At 36.1% G+C, this 20533-nt stretch overlaps 1 long non-coding RNA gene across 1 annotated transcript in view; it reads right to left on the bottom strand.

Moving 5' to 3' along the window:
- Positions 1 to 14161: 14161 nt before the first annotated feature.
- LOC122135330 overlaps positions 14162 to 20533 on the bottom strand; it is a 10980-nt gene continuing 4608 nt past the window's right edge. The window contains exons 2-3 of the long non-coding RNA XR_006153446.1: positions 14521 to 15942; positions 14162 to 14389 (exon numbers count right to left, since the gene is read on the bottom strand). This is a non-coding gene — a long non-coding RNA (uncharacterized LOC122135330). The remainder of the gene's footprint in view (positions 14390 to 14520; positions 15943 to 20533) is intronic.

Below are 20533 nucleotides of genomic sequence, written 5' to 3'. Positions count from 1 at the left end.
TAAGAAGTGTGCTGATCCGTGTCCTCGTTGTTTGACACCTGACACACGATCTTTGTGTCTTGTGTTTGGTTGGGCACCATACAGAATTTATTAACGAATGTGCTGATTTTATATCCAAGGTAGTGCTGACTGCAAAAAGGTTTTAATTGTTGGCGATTTTAATATCCATGTTGATAATGAAAAAGATGGATTGGGATCAGCAATCACAGACATTCTGAACTCTATTGGGGTTAGACAACATTTCTCAGGACCTACTCATTCTCGAAATCATACTCTAGATTTAATACTATCATATGGAATTGATGTTGATGGTGTTGAAATTATGCAGCCAAACAATGATATCTCAGATCATTATTTAGTCTTGTGCAAACTTCATATAGCTAAAACTGTCAATTCTACTCCTTGTTACAAGTATGGTAGAACTATCACTTCTACCACAAAAGACTGCTTTGTAAGTAATCTTCCTGATTTTTCCCAATTCCTTAGAATATCCAAAACTTTAGAACAACTTGATGATGTAACAGAAATTATGGACTCCCTCTTTTCTAGCATTTTAGATACAGTTGCTCCTTTAAACTTAAGGAAAACAGTCTGACACTGTGGTATAGTGAGCACACACACACTAAAGAGAGCAGCCTGGAAAATGGACTGCAGCTGGAGGAAAACAAAACTAGGGAAAGTAACCTATCCTACAGAAAAGCATTAAAAACTGCTAGATCTGATTACTTTTCATCTCTTTTAGAAGAAAACAAACATAACCCCAAGTATTTATTCAATACAGTGGCTAAATTAATGAAAAATTAAGCATCAACAGGTGTTGACATTTCCCAATAGCACAGCAGTAATGACTTTATGAACTACTTAGGGGTAGCTGTGGCCTAATGGTTAGAGATTTGGACTTGTAACCCAAAAGTCACAGGTTCGAGTCTCGGTGCTGGCAGGAGTTGTAGGTGGGAGGGAATGAATGAACAGCACTCTCTTCCACCTTCAATACCCATGGCTGAAGTGCCCTTGAGCAAGGCACTGAACCCCCAGTTCCACCCCGGGCGCTGGATATAAATGCCCACGTGTGTGTTCACAGTGTGTTCACTGCTCACTGTTGTGTGTGTGCACTTGGATGGGTTAAATGCAGAGCACCAATTCCGAGTATGGGTTACCATACTTGGCAAATGTCATGACTTTCACTTTCACTTACTTTACTTCCAAGATCGATACTATTAGAGATAAAATTGTAACCATGCAGACTTCAGCTACAGTATCGCATCAGATAGTGTGCTATAGATCGCTTGAGGAAAAATTACACTCATTCTCTACTATAGGAGAGGAAGAATTGTATAAACTTGTTAAATCATCTAAACCAACAACATGTATGTTAGACCCTATTCCATCTAAGCTCCTAAAAGAGGTGCTTCCAGAAGTCATAGATCCTCTTCTGACTATTATTAATTCGTCATTGTCTTTAGGATATGTCCCCAAAACCTTCAAACTGGATGTTATTAACCCTCTCATCAAAAAAACACAACTTGACCCCAAAGAACTAGTTAATTACAGACTGATCTCAAATCTCCTTTTCTGTCCAAGATACTAGAAAAGGTAGTATCCACACAATTATATTCCTTCTTAGAGAAAAATGGTATCTGTGAGGATTTCCAGTCAGGATTTAGATCATATCATAGTATTGAGACTGCTCTAATAAGAGTTACAAATGACCTGCTCTTATCATCTGAGCATGGTTGTATCTCTCTATTAGCGCTATTGGATCTTAGTGCTGCGTTTGACACTACTGACCACAACATTCTTCTGAATAAACTAGAAAACTTTGTTGGCATTAATGGAAGTGCATTAGCATGGTTCAAATCGTCCTTATATGACTGCCATATAGCAGTGAATGAAGAGGTATCAAATCGGTCACAAGTGCAGTATGGAGTACCTCAAGGCTCAGTACTAGGGCCGTTACTCTTCATGCTTTACATATTACCCTTGGGAGATATCATCAGAAAACACAGTTTTAGCTTTCACTGTTATTCTGATGATACTAAGCTCTATATTTCTTCACTGCCCGGCAAAACATATCAGTTTGAAAAACTAGCAGAATGCATAGTCACTGTCTAAGACTTGATGGCTGCTCTGTCAATTCTATTTCAGAACCAGCCACTATCAATAAAATCTGGCTGCGGGCGCTGGCACCGACCGACCACTGCTCTAGAGGGTTGCTTATATGCATGCTGCTCCCAAGGTGAGCATCTGAGTTCCCCTCTTTTTTCTGTGAGTCGAGTCCTCCCCTCCCTGGAGCTCCATGAGTTCTTATGGTTGAGTTAGCTGTGCTCCCTCAACTCTAGAGGGCCTCTTATGAGCACACTACTCCCAGGGTGAGTGTCTGAGTTCCCCTTTTATTTCTGAGAGTCAAGTCCCCCGTTCCCAGGGGCTCCGTGAGGCAGCCATATCAGGTTGTTAGGCTGTCTTTGGCTCCCTCTTAGGCTGCTCTCATGGTTGAGTTCAGCAGTGCTCCCCTCACTCTAGAGGGTCACTTATGAGCACGCTACTCCCAGGGTGAGTGTCTAGCTCCCCTTTTATGTCTGACAGTCGAGTCTTCCACTCTCTGGAGCTCCATAAGTAAGGATAGGCCTTTTCATGGCCTCTTAATGGCACTAAGTGCTTCCTGAAATCCATTTCTATGGTAAGTGCACACGCAATGCATACTGTGCACTTTCTAAAATCCGTTTTGGTAAGGGTCATGCATGGTAGGTTCCAAACCATTTCTTAGAGTTGTTCAGGCCCCGGTTCTTACCTTGGGCCCCTCTCTAATGATGTTGATGGTTCCCATCTTAAGAGAATGAAATTTGAAATTTCCATGTCAGGTACTATGAAGTCTTCCCTTGCATTTTTCAGTGATCTGAGACTCTGGTTCGGCAGACAGGTAAATGTTTTAAGCCTGCCTGGGAGAGAAGGGATTGTTTTTTTAGGTGATGGGTCGGGGTCTGGTAATGAAATAACCCTAGACTCCTGGCTATATCCCCTTAAAAGAATCACACTATTTGGGCATGTAGCTCAGGCCTTTGGCCGAAGGGGATATCATCACTGGCAGCTGCTTAAGGCGACCAAGGGGCATCTTCCCTGATTAGGTAGAGTTGATACTCAGTGCTCGCCTTGGTTCTTGGCATGCACTCCCCTCAGCATAGCAGCATGGGTATTTCGTTCCCCATAGCAACCCCTAGAGGATGCAGTTTGAGTTCCCTTGGAAGGGAACATCTCAGGTTACACATGTAACCATGGTTTTTATGAGAAGGGAATGAGACACTGCCTTTCTCTACTTGCCATGCCTTAGACGTAAGTTTCAGATGAAGAAGCGGATAACGTGTTCTATCAGCGCCCTTTTATACTGTGGTCGAGACTGTAGTGATGTCACAGGCTGTTGCCAGCCAATGCTATTATCGTGTTTAGATGTTTATTTCAGACACCGGTCACGCCGAAGGCATTCCCCATAATGACTACTAGAGGACACAGTGCAAATGTTATTGCATTTACTAACAGAAACGAACAATGAGCAATGTATTTTCATAACATTTATTAACCTTTGCTAATGTTAATAATAGGGCTGTCAAATGATTGATCAATGTTAATTGTATCCAAAATAAAAGTTTTGTTTACATAATATATGTATGTGTACAGGGTATATTTATTATGTATATATAAATACACACACCATAAATTATATATTTAGAAAATATTTACATGTATATACATTTATATATTTATATTCTTTATATTTTATATTATATATAAAATATATTTTAATATGTAAACATAACATATTCTTCGTAAATATATACATGCATGTGTGTGTATTTATATATACATAATAAATATACACAGTATACACACATATATTATGTAAACAAAACTTTTATTTTGGATGTGATTAATCGTGATTAATCATTTGACAGCCCTAGTTAATAATAATAAATTTCATCACATTCTGAGGAAATTTAATAAATACAAGAATTTCCGTATCGATTTTTTACAGGTGTAAAACAGGTGTTCACTCATATCTTGAATTGTTTGAAATGTTTTCATCGTTTGTGTTGGGTTTTAGGGTTAAAGGAAATGTATGTAAATTAACAGATAATGTCCTAAACTATAAAAATAAATCAGTAGTTTTTTCAAAAATAATTTTGGTAGCTGTGTTTGGCAGAATAATTTTGTAAAAACAAAAACAAACAAACAAACATTACCTTTAACATATACTGACAACCACCATAATAATGCAGGTGGAAAAAGAGAAACCCACATGAAGAATCAAAATTCAGCACAAACAGCTTTTCCACAAGCTGAAGTATATACTAGTATGGTGCACAGAGTCATTCACACAGACAAAAAACATCATCATGGTAACACATGACACTTAAATAATCCAATAAACATCCATTAGAAGATGTACCATAAAACCCTAATGTACATAACTGAAAAAATAAATAAATAAATAAAAATTAAGAAACATGATTATTTAAACAAACTACTTTAAAATGTGTAGTGTCACACAGAGAATTCTGGGAATATCAGTTTAAAGTTTTTGACTAAATTATACTAATATATTATTATATAGATTATTATAGTAATAACTTTTTTTTTTTTTACTTCTAAAAACTGTACAATGGACAGAATATTACTGTAATATTACATTAAATGTCTGGTTAGATCTTTTACAGTTTTTCCCTGTATATAGTACTGTTAACAGGTTTTTTAAATATTTTATAGTTAAAATTAGTCATTTTTTCAGTATAGCAGAAAATTTGCAGTAACTTTTCTGTTTCTTAAAAGTTTTTCTCTTATATGGTTTGCCTATTCAGAGTGCATTAACTAACGTAAATTTATCAGATAGTTTTAGGTCTATCAGTAAATGCTGAAGTTAACATTAACCAAGATTAATTGATGATGTGGAAGTAATGTTCATTGTTTGTTCATGTTAACTAAAATAGTAATGTTAACTAATGTTAAGCAATGAAACCTTGTTGTAAAGTGTTACCATAATTCCTTAAGGATCAGTTGTAGTTAACAGAGACAATTAAATATATAAGGTAGTGTAATGTCTGTTTTGGGTTTTGTTTCATGTTCATGTTTTCATGTCTTTTATTTTGTTATTGTTTGATTTTGCTGTTTGTGTCATGCTTCCCTTGCCCTCATGTATCTCTGCTTTGTATATGTGTCCTGTTCTCATTGTTATTGTCTGGTCATGTGATTATCAGTTCTGTTTGTTCTCATTGGTTGCTTTAGTCATGGTCCTTGTTCCCATTGGTTTGTTCTTGTCACATGACCCTCATTGTTTGTATAAGTAGTCATGTTTTTGCCATTTTGCTTTGTTGTGTATTAACATAATGTTGTAACCTGCTGTCGGTGTGTTTAGTCTGTTCATGCCACATCAGTTCTGTTCTAGTCAAGTTTGTGTGTCTGGTTTGGATTTTAGATTACACCTTTGTATATAAACTGCACTTGGGTTCATCTACACTCGCCTTCAGTGGACTGTTCGTTACAGAATACACAACCGCCAACCATAATCCCAGCAGTTTCACGCCTCCTCTGCCTTCGTCAAGGTCATCAAGCCATTGAGGACTATGTGGAGGACTTTTGTGGTTTGTGTCATCCTGTGGCTTTCAATGACGTTGCGCTTAAAGACATTTTTTCCGAATAGGTTTAAATGAACCTATTCATTCTCAGTTGCCTGGGGGAAAGATTTCTTGGTCACTAGAGGAATAGATTGACCAAGCTCTTTTGCTGGCTGGTTCATCATTTACTGTGGGGATTGCGGATGAGGAACACTGCAATCCTGCAGTAGCTACCATGCCTGCCAAGCCAGAGTCTGCTCATGTCATGTCTGTGATTCCAGGACCTGCTCACCACATGCCAGGGTTTGTTCACATCATGCCTGCTACGCCAGAGCCTACTCACATCATGCCCGTTTCTCAAGAGATTCTCCACAACATGGCCGTTATTCAAGAGCTCCGTTGCAAAATGGCTGCCACTCAAGAGTCTCTTCGGAAAATGGATAATCTTCCAGAGTCTCGTCACGCCTCGGCTGAACTTCCAGAGTCTCGTCACGCCTCGGCTAATCATCCAGGGTCCCGTCACGAGATGGCCGCCACTCCAGGGTCCCGTCACGAGATGGCCGCCACTCCAGGGTCCCGTCACGAGATGGCCGCCACGCCAGGGTCCCGTCACGAGATGGCCGCCACGCCAGGGTCCCGTCACGAGATGGCCGCCACGCCAGGGTCCCGTCACGAGATGGCCGCCACGCCAGGGTCCCGTCACGAGATGGCCGCCACGCCAGGGTCCCGTCACGAGATGGCTGCCACGCCTGAGTCCCCGGCCAAGATGGCCGCCACGCCTGAGTCTCGTCAAGTCTTGGCAGTCACTGAGACTGTTCCCGTGGCCTCAGTACTTCTAGTAATGGCAGTCACCATTTTGAGCCTGTGGCCCCCTCACTGCGCTCCAGAGACTTTTCCTGTCCACGAGCTCTCTGCCTGTCCTGTCACAGCCAAGGAGGCCATCCTCGAGCTCTCTGCCTGCCCTGTCACGGCCAAGGAGGCCGTCCACGAACTCACTGCCTGCCCTGTCACGGCCACGGAGGCCGCTCATGAACTCACTGCCTGTCCTGTCTTGGCCACGGAGGCCACTCATGAACTTGTAAATAAACTGCACTTGGGTTCACTCGCCTTCAGTGGACTGTTCGTTGCAGGTAGATACATACTGTACATGCATGATGATTTTTTAGAAATTGAACAAATTGGATGACGTAGATTTTGTTGTAAATGGTAACATTTACTTTTGGGCTACTTTTTGTAGTTCAAAAATGTGGCAAAATTTGTTATGTCCTCAAAATGCACAAATTATAGGCTAATATAACATTTAAAATAGAAAATTATATACACACTTTATTCATAATAATGAAAGTGTCTGGCAACTGTAAATCTCAACAATGGTAACATGCAACTTGCAATGTTGCAGCAAAATCTGCAACTATAATCAACTATGAATACCCCCTAAACCCATTTCACATGCTTTTTAGCCTAATCAGATGAAATGTGATCTGATTTGACCATAGCTGCAAAGCATGCTGGGTAAGAAGCAGTGCCACAGTGCTGAAAAACAAACAACAACAACAACAAAAAAAAAAACACAATGGGTTCCAGCATCTTCAGTACTTGAGACCATAATGACAGATTATTGGAAGCACAGCAACAGCAAAGCCTGTACATCTCAACATCTCATCTCTTGCATCTCATTGGACTTTTTTGTGGCGCATCTGTCTGGAATGGGGACATCTCATATTTGTAATATCATCATGATATATGCTGATGGATTTAAGCCTTTAAGGATTTTGCAAATGCTGTGGTGGGGCTGTTCTCTCCTCCTTATTATCAGATCTGCACCTGTTACTCAGTGATAGCTGCCCCTGGAACATATGTGGTGGGGCTGTTCTCTCCTCTTTATTATCAGATCTGCACCTGTTGATACTAGATATATATATATATATTATAGTGTATATATATATATATATATATATTATATTATATATATATTATATTATATATTAATATATTATATATATATATATATAGTGTATATCTATATATATAGTTATCAGTTTTGTATGATATATATATATATATATGTGTGTGTGTGTATATATATATAATATATATATATAATATATATATATATATATATTATATCTATATATATATATTATATATATATATATATGGTATATATATTATATTAAAGAATATTATTGGTCTCTGAGTGTGTGTGTGGAACTTGTGTGGTGTTTGTGTTTAACGTGTGTGTGTGTGTGTGAGAGAGAGAGAGAGATCCACTAATAAAGTGTGTTAGGGTGTGTCTGATTCACAAATGGACAAGCTCTCACTAATCACTCTTTCACTGTGGTGGGTTCATGTCATGGGATCAAAGGAGATGAGACGCTGATTACGATGAGAGGAGGAGGGGAGAGGAGGAAGCTGGAGGTGTGTGTGTGTGTAAGGAGGGATGTCCTGCGAGATTGACGTGATTTGATCCATTTTGTGACAGATGCCATACGATATATAAGCACAGCATCTTAATATTCCTGAATTACTTGGACGAAAGGACCCCAGAAACACCCATTTCAGAAGAGCAAACCTCCAAAGACACATGTAAGTCCAAAAACTCTCACAGATTTAACCAACAGATGTATATATTAAATGAAATGTTCTCATTTTTAAAGTGAATTTCTCAGCAGAAATTGTTCATTCAAGTAAAGATATTGGTCACACTTTGAGGTCCAGTATTTATAAAGGTGAAACGAATTTATTGTTTTGATAATTTTGTGAGGAAAGTTTAGATTACAGGTACTAGTGCACAATATGGACAGTTTCTACCTGATCTGACTTCTACAAATACTTTCAATGGTGTAATAGTTGAGTTTCAAAGTATTTTTTAATTGAATTATGTTTTTGGATTTACCATCAAGCACATTTTAAACTAGAACATGTAGAACATATATTTTCTTTTTATACATTTTAAATATGCAAAAAGTAATTTTAAGAATAAGATTATGTAGAAACTGTTTTGCTCTAGTAATTATATTTATTTTTATATTATACTATACTATATTATATTATTGAGCACCCTGTATCATGTTATATACAGTGCCCTGTATCAGACTCAGCATGCTGCCTGCCGCCTTCATTCAGCCCGTGACTAAGTGCCTGATTGGCTCGCACTTGGGAATGGTCGCTTTCCTGCTGCTGCTAATTCTGTCCGCCACTGAGACCTCTGCACATGGTACCACAGTAGAACACGACCTTCATATCGTCCACAACGTCGATAACAGAAGTAAGTTTTTTTTCCCAAAATCCCAAATCCATTTTTATTTTTTATACCAAACTTTGTATATAAATGATTCTCACCTATGTTATGAAATATATAACAGATTAATTTGATATACTATTTTGCGATTATCACTTTTTTTGTGAAATATATATATGATTGTTTTGATATTATGTTTTGTGTATTTATTTTATGTGTTTTATTTTCATATTAATTTGTTATGGGGCAACATGTAATGAAAAAAGAAGTGTAATAATGGGAGTAATAATTGGAAAGATTTTCATAATAATATCTAATATTTCATGGGAATATTAAAATATAATTTCTTTCCCTATTCATTTGTTGTGTCTTCAAAAATTCATAATAAACATGCTTTAACACCTGGTGTCCTCTACAGTGGACATGTATGAAATCAATGTTGTGTTTCATAACAGAAAGTCAAATTTTGATTAGAAACCCCATAACATTTTTCCTGAGATGTTGATTTATGACAAACAATTGGAAAATTAGTCAGATTTAAATGATCATTACAAAATATCATATTTCCATAAGGATGTTAAATTTGATCACTAAATTAATGTCAGACCAAGGAGAGGGAGTGGTAATGGTGAAACATTCAAACATTTGGTATCTCTGAAAAGCCCTGAATGTGCTCTTTACAGGACATCCAGACTTACAACTGTCACATGTAATATCTCAGAGAAATCACTAAAAATGATGTCCTCTACAGAGGACAAAACTCAGGAGGTTGTCAGGAGGTTATAAAGGTATTTGTAGTACATTAAAATGTACTTTGTAGTCGGCTATCTTTTCATAAACAATTGTAAGCACTGTCATAATATACATTAACATGTAATTTTTTTTGAATTATATAAAATGTTAATTTGATATACTGTTTTGTGTATTTGTGTTTTGTAGTTCTTTTTTGATTACGTAAATGTTATAGTTCATGATATTATTTCATTAGTGATATAATGTTATGGAATTATATATAATTATAGAATGTTATAGAATTTCATTGTGCTTTGAACGTTAACATATATCAATTAAAAACCATTAATATTGCAGATGGCAAGACAAAAGCCATATAATAAATAACAAACCTGTTAACAAACAGGAGACTTATTATTATTATTATAAAAAAATGTTTTACTTTAAAAGTTGGTTTATTTTTGGTGTGGTTTAACCTGATATAGCCAGGTTGATTTGGTCATATTTGGTCATAAAGTACATAAAATGTACATTAATAGAGTGTAATACATTCTAACACTAATAGTGTGAACTATAATGTTGTTTGTTTGTTTTAATGCATCTGTTTAAATGCATTTTATAACTGTGCATTACAAGAACTTATTATAAAACTGATTATAAGACATAATGTATTTAAAAAATCTTTCTAGTTGTTTACCTTATTAAAGTACTATTAAAACTTAAATTAGATTCATGATTGACAACAAACAGACCAAAATAATTCTAGAATATTTACAATATACAAAATATGCACTCTAATAATAACATTTGTCTTGACCTCCCATAATCAGGTCCAGAGATTGACCCGTTCTGGTATGTGGGGCGCGGCGTGAGACCTATCGGGCGGTTTGGAAAGAGACAGATTGGAGGTAGTCTGCAGCCAGTGGTCAAATCTCTGGAGCTCCTGTTGAACACTCTCAGGAATAAGGAGAGCTTGAGGAGTGTGCTTGCACAGGAGGAGTCAGACTGGTTACCATGAGAACTACTATCTACAGCGACCTGCTGCCTGTAATATTTATGCATATTAGTATGTATAACTAATCAGAGTTTTCCTCTTTTCCTTTAGAGTACATATTACAAATGCAATCTATATTAATAAATAAATCAACATATGTATGTATGTTGTCCTCTTATTAGTACTGTAATGGATAATGCAAACTACTGCTCCACAATTAAATTACAATAAAATTGTTCAAATATAATCTACTAAAGAACACAAACATCTCAGAGTCTCTCGAGGAATCCAAACTTTATTCATATTTATTTGAACATTGCTTGTGTCAGAACAAATTTGTTTTGTACTTCATTCAAATGTAAATGGCTTCAGTTTTTCAAATAGAAAAAATACATGACACTGTGAGACATTTTCATTTTCTTGACTGTCCTTTTCATGGGACTTTTTACACCTATAAGAAACGTGATACATGCTTTTATACATAAACATTGCCATAGACAACAACAAGAAGCAGAACCCGTTTGAGAGTGTGACAGCTGAAGAGCTATTAGAGTGACATTAGAGCAAACAGAGTGGAATGGGGAAGATAAAAGAATGGGATAAAGGTGGAATTGTATATTTCATGCTAGTTTTTCTCCATTGGTTTAAAAAAAAGGACTGTTCTGTGGAATATCTTAAGGTACCTAAAAATCTTTCATGCTTTTGCAATTTCTGTTAGCTAAAAGGGCTGTGGAAAAAAACTTGTATCTCTGAACATATTGCGCAGCACAGACAGTCTGTTTAGTCACTCGCTAAGACAATATGACGCAGTATTTGATGTCACAGCTGTAATTCCGCATGAAGATGTGGAGATCCCTGCTTAATAAAATGCATGAAATAAGGAAAATTCAATTATTCATATCAGGTTTCTAATCGATACTGAAAAACAAAAGCTCACCATAGCTCTTAAAATGTCAAATTTAAGCTAATGTGATTTGCACTGTGGTACAGTTTTCCACTAAAAAACTTTTTCCATCAGAAAAAGTACACTGGGAATTACTTATTTTTTTACAGAAACATCACCGATTGTTTTAGATTGAATTTAGATGTTGACTGAATGTCCAAAATTAGCATTTTAAGTATGTAGGTGGATATCTAGGTGGATTGTAATACTAAAGCACTGCTCTGAGAATAACAAATGGGTGTTTCAGATTAATAAAAGTAGGTAATTAATAAAATATGAAATTAGAAGTCAAAAAAGGCCACAACCCAATTTACCAGAGAGCTTCGTACTGAGATGACAGTGATTTTATGTCCAAACTCAAGAGGTCATCGGATATCTGAGGTTGATTCAAAGACAAATATGAATACACAAGGGGGTTACGATTAATGCAAACACACAAACTTATTATATGGCAAGGTGGTTGAGTGCTTTTCAATGGCACTTAACTCTTTTTTTTAACAAAACAAAATAGAGACTAAATCATGAATTTCACCATTATTTTAAATGCAGTTTTGAGCACAGCACCTTAAAGAAACAACTCCAGAAATGATCATCGGAAAAAAAAAAAGATATTCGCTACACATATGAAAATAATAGTGAAAATGCAAATGCAACAGGTCCTGCAGGTATTTTGTGTTTGCTTTCACATAGACATTTCATAAATGTAAAATTTTTACCAAATGTGCTCCATCTTATTCTTGCAATTTAAAAAAAAAAAAAAATAGATCACACTGGTCATCCCAGTCACATTGCCGACATACAGCATACAAATTCAAACATGTACAACACTCAATAAAACATTAGAATAAGAGAATTAGGTGATATCCTAGATTGTACACATTTACCATTGTCCAGCTATCTTACACATACAGTAATTACATGAGTTTACATCTACAATTGTAAGCCTCTGTGATGGTTTGTTGTAGGAGTTTGGTCTCCATTAAGGCAGAGAGGGAGAGAATCGGGGAGAGGGGGTTCGGCGAAAAATCGGCAGCTGTCAGCAGGAAGTGGCCGCCACTGGCAGCAGGAAATGGCCGCCACTTATACATTCTGCCAATAAAACCGGACGACAGCTGTCGCTAAAAACCGGAAATCGGAGGAGGCTGCCAGCGGCAGACAAATAAATAATAATATAAATTTATCATTATTTTTGATACTTATTTAAATACGTATAAAGGTCAGTATTGTATATTATTTGATTGAAAAGGTTTTTCAAATATAAACAAAGAAAAAATATATCTGGCTACGTTAACGTGAAACGTTAATTTCCAGCTGAATGTTTATGTATGAATGCATGCATGTACATCAATGTTTGTGTGAAATAAAGATATGTACACAAACACATTTATATATATATATATATATATATATTTATGAGAGGCACTTACTAGGTGTATGTTGTATATATGTTGTATATATGTTTATTATAAAGGCTATATACACACACCTGCCTAAATGATCAAAAAGAGAGAGGTTTCATCAATTACCCTTTATTTAAAATCATATTTTGCTGTTATATTTTTTACATTTGTAGTATTTCAAGAAACAACTTATATATATTTTTACATTTGTAGTATTTCAAGTATATATATATATATATATATAGATATATATATAATAACATGGTTGTTAAATTTGTAACAGTCTTGGTATGTTGTCAAAGTCAGTGCTATGCAATGTAAACAGTATAAAATACATCCAGTAAGCAAGCAGACGGAAATATCTATCAGAATCACTAACAACAATCCTAAGGTATTTACTGTACAAGACTCTCAGATCAGAACTGATGAGTTATACAGAATTACTCCTCCAGTCACTACAATCACTGCAAAACCCTGGATGGGTGTGCATCTCTCCTCGTTTTCCTCTTCCAACATAGTCAAGTCTCCTTTATTTATATAGTGCTTTTAATAATACAGATTGTGTCAAAGCAACTGAACAGTATTAAATAGGAAAATAGTGTGTGTGAATAATGCAGAAGGACAATAGTAAACACAAATTTTTTAGTTAAAGGCAGTTCATCACTGAATTCAGTGATGTCATCATGCAGCTCATTTCAGTTTAAATCGTATCTGTGCAATAATTTGCAATCATGTCAATGATATTTCTGTAAATGAAGTGTCCCCAACTAAGCAAGCCAGAGGCGACAGCAGCAGGGAACCAAAACTCCATCGGTGACAGAATTGAGAAAAAACCTTGGGTGAAACCAGGCTCAGTCGGGGGGCCAGTTCTCCTCTGACCAGACGAAACCAGCAGTTCAATTCCAGGCTGCAGCAAAGTCAGATCTTTACAGGGGATCGGTCTCTGGGGTTCTAGTTGTCCTGGTCTCCGCTGTCTTTCAGGGCTGTAGAGGTCCTTTCTAGGTGCTGATCCACCATCTGGGCTGGATACGTACTGGATCCGGGTGACTGCAGTGACCCTCTGACTTGGATACAGACTGGATCTGGTGGCTATGGTGACCTCGGAATAAGAGAGAAACAGATTAATATAATTTAAGATGTTAAAATCTATACGATGTTTGATAGGGAGCCAGTGCAGTGTTGACAGAACTGGGCTAATATGATCATACTTCCTGGTTCTAGCTGCTGCATTTTATTATTCATTAGAAAACGGTGACATTAATACCTAAATTGTTTTATTAACAGTAGAAATGAATGCACAGCCATATTAATGATTATTCCCATTGCATTTTGTCATCATGTATCTAGCAGTGATCACATTTTCATGCTTAATTTGCACACCTGGTAAGCAGTTGTTGTAAACCTCATCGCAGGGCTGCAGTGTGTACATTTTGAAGAATTCCTGGCTTGGCTCAGACTTTGTTCTCCATTTTGTTACACCTATATATTGAGATGAGGAGCATAAAAACAGCATTATTACAAAGATAAACATTCAGACATGGCAACTGAGAAATTGAATGGTATGGCACAATTTTAAACCTCTAATCAAATATGTAAAAGAAAATACATACTGTCAAGCCAGCAGAAGTGTGCCCTCTTTCGAAATGAGTCTGTATACACCAGAATTTGGAACAAACCAAAGACAGATTTAATAATGCAGCATCACCCTCCTCCAGAACCACGTGAAGAAGAATTTCCGACAGGACAGCATCTGGCAACTATTGGGCATCATAAACAAAACAAAAAATGTGTCAGTGTCATGGTTTTGTCTCAAGATGCACATCAATAATGTTTTTCTAAGGCATGCTTATAAAAGCTACTTCAATGTTCTATTTTAACTACGGCCTAATCCTGGCTTAATCCAAGCCCTGTCTGTGAAACCAGACCTTAAAGTTATAAGGAATGATGAACAGTTCCATTATATTTTGTATAGATTAAAATAAAAAAATAAAAAAATAAAAAAGACTACCAAGTGTTTTGCATTCACATGCTTAGGACTTCAACTGGAACACAGAACAGTTTTTTCCCCCCATGGAACAGAATTATACAGTATGTAAACCTGAACATAGATACAGTTCTTAAAAGAAGAATTAATAAGTTAATGGATATCAGACAATCTCCTGAAAGACTAAACTCACAAAAATATATGGTTAGTTTTGCATGTGTATCTTCTATAATTCCAGTCAAACAACATTCGTTTTTTATTATTCAATAGACTCTGTTAACACATTAACAAACGTTAATATTTAATGGTACGTTAAACGTAATAAATGAAGTTAATGGTAGCCCCCTAACATACTAACAGCAACAATTATACATGATGTAACATTGTATACAAACTACGTATTTCTGCCACTAATTAGATTACATTGAACAATTAAACTAAAGTAGGCAAAGTTACACTGTCGTTCACTAAGATAATTAAAATCAAACTTACAATGCAAAAAATATTCATTACTCTGATCACCAATTTCCGAACTTACTGTTCGATCAATCGCCACCATTACTGAAGCATTTGGCTGCTGTTGTAGTTATATGTGATTGGTTGCGTCCACGTTGGTCGATACTGATTGGCTGCCACCGAGTGGCAGGTCCCGCCTACCTTCCGGCTGCCAGTAATTGCCTTCCGGCTGTCAATGGCTGCCACTTCCTGCTGCCAGCTGCCGATTTTTTTATCTGAACCCTTGCTGGAATCGGGTCCCCTTCTGGAGATAATGAGCTCCAGGGTTTGGTAGAGTTCTAGGGGTCAGAAGTAATATTAACCCTACATGGGTTGTGATCAGGTTTAGGGTCAACAAGTAGCATTAGTGCTGATCAAACTGGAGGACAGGAAGTTAGATCAAGGCAGTGGTGTGGAACAGCCTGATGGTCCTAGTATTCACTGCGGAGTGATATTGAGCCATCCAGCTTATCTAAGAATCACTGAGGTTACATGGCCTCTTGTCACAGCCTCATAGATCCCATCTGTGGCTTGGATTTGACTTCCTTTTTCTCTGTGAAAGGAATTTAAAACACCTTCTTAGAAAATTTACATTTCTTTTAAGGAAATTCATTATTATAATGATATTTTGTGTTAATGTGCAGATGTGTTTAACACTTAGCTCTCTTAGCTGCGCACAGAGATTTACTTTCACATGTACATGAATTGATTACCTTGAATAAGTTATTTTAATAATAGGAGCAATAGTTCACACAAAAATGGAAATGCTTTCATCAGTAACACTTTACAATAAGATACAAAAACGCAATAGTTAGCATGAACAAAAAAAATAAACAATAATAATGTTCATGTAATGCTAATTTCTACATATACACTACCATTCAAAGTTTGTGGTGAGTAAAATTTTTAAAGAAATACTTTTATTCAGAAAGGATGGATTAAATTGATGAAGTTACAGTATAAAAAACATTTATAATGTTACAAAAATGTTCTATTTCAAATGCTGTTATGAACTTTCTATTTGGCAAATAATCCTGAGAAAAATGTTTAACAGTTTCCACAAAAACATTAAGAAGCACAAATGTTTTCAACATTGATCATAATAAAAAAATGATTCTTGAGCAGCAAATCAGCATATTAGAATGATTTCTGAGGGATCATGTGACACCAAAGACTGCAGTAATGGCTACTGAAAATTCAGTCGTAAATCACAAGGAATAAATTAAATTTTTAAATATGTTACAATAGAGAACTATTAATTTGTATAATTTCACAATGTTACAGTTTTTACTGTATTTTTAAATCAAATATGCAGCCTTGAGTATAGCTTTAACAATACTTAATAAATTATTATTAATGTAATTAACTAAAAATACACAATAGCATATCTATAAATTACCAGTAGAATGTCTTGACAAGATATATTTGTTTGAAAATATATAATAAATGCAATTTCAGACAAGCAATAGCTTGAATATCTTTTCTATGGAGAACATTTTTAATTTTTAATGTATAGTTCACTTTAATATTTTTAGGGGCCATAAAGAAAAAAAACTTCAAGGGGACTGCTAAAATATCATGTGGAGCGGCGACTTCTCCTTTATTCAACAATTTATGTCATTTATAAAAATACCTTTTTAACTTTACAAGTACATTTACCCCCCCCCCCCCCCCCCCCCCCATTTACCCCCCCCCCCCTTATAATTATTACAAATATACACAGTATTGGTATTATGGGACACTTCTAAAGTCCCTGCTCACTGTCTATAGAAAAGGGCAGCATGAGCATTCTGAAAACATCTTTTATGTCACACGCGCGCACACACACACACACACACACACACACATATTTTAAGTCACAAGTGATTCACACACACACATACACACAAATCATTCTGGTTTTGAATGACATTAAGGTGAAAAAATAAAAATAGTTTCTTTTTTTTTTTTTGGCAAACAATACTTATAATGTCAACATGTAACACACTGTCTAGCTTTCTAATGTATAAACATGGAATCTGTCCAACACCACAAAAGAGTATTGAGAGAAAATGTTACAACCGTACACTAAACAACCACTTCAGGCCTCAGACAAGCTGGTACCGTCTCCTTCTGTTGGTAGGTTTGTCACTAACAGCTGAACTGGAATAAGTATGTTTGACCTTTGAAGTTGCAGCTAATGTGAAATAAAGGAATCAAGATGAATCATGGTCATATCAATGGTCAGTTCTAAAAAGAAACCCTGTTAATTAGCAGAAAGAAGATGAGGGAGGAAAAGTGATAATACTGCTGGCTGGCTCTCGTTTTTATCTCTAATGGATCCTCTTCTCTTTTCTTCTTACACCTTTTCACTGCTTGCTTATTCCACCTTTCTTTTCAAATCAAAATGCGTGAAATTTTTTGTGTGAAATCCCCCCCCACCCAGCTTAACGTCAGTGGAAGAAAAAAAGTGCTCTTTTCTCTGAACCACATGAAATTGTTGCATCTAGGATGTTAGAAAGTTCAAACCATGATCACAAATACAGCACACATGGTACTGCTCTTATAAGACATGTAAGATTTACACATCTTTGCGTTTCCGAAAAACCGAATAATTCCATGGAAGGCATTGTAGCCTCTTTAGAAATAATTTAAATAGATGAGATTTCACATTAAATAAGACTGGGATGAGAATAATCAATCTGAGTTTCAGACTAATGCTGAAAGACCTCAGCTTTGACAGTACAACTGGGAGATAGATACTTATACTAGATACCAATATGTGACCCTGGACCACAAAACCAGTCATAACTGTCAAATTTTCTGTGATGTATGGTTTGTAAGGATAGGACAATATTTGGCCGAGATACAACTATTTGAAAATCTGGAATCTGAGGGTGCAAAAAAATCTAAATACTGAGAAAATTTAATTTAAAAGTCCTTAGCAATGCATATTAAAAATCAAAAAGATTTCTTTAAAGTTTTAATATGTTTACAGTAGGAAATTAAAAAATATATCTTCATGGAACATGATCTTTCCTAATGATTTTTGGCATAAAAGAAAAATAATATATAAATATAAATAAAATAAATATAATTTTGACCCATACAATGTATTTTTTGGCTATTGCTACAAATATACCTCAACGACTTAGGACTGGTTTTGTGGTCCAGGGTCACATATGTACTGAAATACATATGTACAGTTGAATGGCTTGAAAGCAGGTTTTGCTATAGACAAGCTCAACTTAACATGTAATATCAACCTGGTGAAATATTAGAGCAAATTTAAAGCAGAACACAACTATAAAAATATGGTCTATAGAAATATCTTTATAATCATTATTATTATTATTATTATTTTACTTCCCGTTTGATTTCATTTTATTTTATTTATTCAATCACAGGTTTTCAATGACTGTGGGACCCTGTTTTTATAAATATTTTGGCTAATTTGATAATGCTACCAGTAGAATGGTTAAAAAAAATAAAAAAATAAAATTAATAATAATAATAATAATAATAATAATAATAATAATTTAATAATAAAAAATACATTCAGATTAGTAAAGAGATATATGGAAAGACTTGTCACCCCTTCTGCCATCACTCCTGAAATATTAGTGGATTTGAAACTAAACGACAAAGTCATGATGTTTTGAGTGCTGATTTTCACATCAATGCGCGAAAATATGCAAACCACAAAGAACAAAAAAACTTGGACAACATATGTTTTGACGCATTATATTCAAACTGAATACAGAAGCCAGGGGCTAGTTTGTTAGCGCTACTGTTCCCCACACAGCCATTAATATAACTTTGAAAGATCGGATTATGCACAAAGTGCTATTAGGACAACTTTAGGACTGGTTTTGTCTCCATTGGAGTCTCTATTCTTAAAAAGAAGCCCATCTTGAGATGATGCACTGTTATTAGTTGTGCTCCAATGGAAAAATAGTAAGTCTTACAGGTTTATAATTAAATGAACCTAAAGTGAGAGGTGGGAAATCCCTTAGTACTAAATGTTTGTATGCATGTTCATACCCGATGAGTCCAGTGTCTTGGGGCTGGCAGTGAAAAACATTTAATCAGCAATTCCTAAAATCATATTACCCTAAATCCATTAACACTTATGAGTTCAAATGTATACTGTTGTCTTTTAAGTTCAAAAAGTGTTAAACTGATGGAAAAATCACCATAGGTTTTAGATTTGTACTTGGACAAACCTGGTGCACGCAGATACATGTAGACCTGATGGTTTGAGGGCTTGATATTCCCTGCCTCAGTTTTCTGATCTATGCAAAGAACAGATACATTTCTACATTTTACACTTGAAGTGTTTGTATACGGCATTGATGTGAATTAGGTCATCAAGCAAACACCAAGCCTGAGCTCAGACGCTGTGTGGGGACACCTGGACTTCTAACAATAATGTAGATACTAATAATTAAATAGAAATATACAATTATTGTGAATTTTAATTGGAACTCTTTCTCTTCGGTTTTACCTGTATTCCCAGAGGTAGAAAAAACAGTGAAAGTAAATTACAAAAAAAGTATTGGTCTAGGTTGATATTTTAATTCATTGCTTTGGCTTAGTAGGAAATATTTCTGTAGAGTATGTTTCCAATGGTCAAAAAATTGTGGTTTATCTTCTTAAACCATGAATCCTGGAATTTTATCCATCCTAATGAAAAAAGTATCACAAAACAAAAACTAGAACATTTTTCAGTAGTGAATCCTTACACTTTCCTCCCATCTAAGTGAGGTGTTGGTCCACCTCCTGTGCCTGGGCCTGAGGACATGGTGTTCGGGCTAGGGCCAGAGAAGGGTCATAAACTTTGCCTTCTGGCCTCTCCAAGTAATTCTTCCTGTGGCATTCATGACCTTCAGAACCTCTGTGGGGATGCTGCATAAACACAAGCGGAGGTAACTTGCGGGCTCCATATCATGAAAGACACATAAAACAATGAAACACCACTGACAAAATAGATCATATCAAAACATCTCTCCTCAGCGACGGGCGCAGGGCAAAAAAGGCACGCCCAGGAAGAGCAACAGAAAAGACAGCGCGGGGGCGGCGGCGTCTTACCGAGGCATGTGCGCCCCGCCAGCGCCACCGGGCAGCGCCGAGGAGGGCGCCCAACAGCGGGTCGGAAAGGAAAC

Source organism: Cyprinus carpio, chromosome A24 (assembly GCF_018340385.1).
Source record: "Cyprinus carpio isolate SPL01 chromosome A24, ASM1834038v1, whole genome shotgun sequence".
NCBI classification, from domain to species: domain Eukaryota; kingdom Metazoa; phylum Chordata; class Actinopteri; order Cypriniformes; family Cyprinidae; genus Cyprinus; species Cyprinus carpio.
The sequence above is the reverse complement of the archived record's forward strand: the minus strand, read 5'-3'. Positions and strand labels throughout refer to the sequence as shown.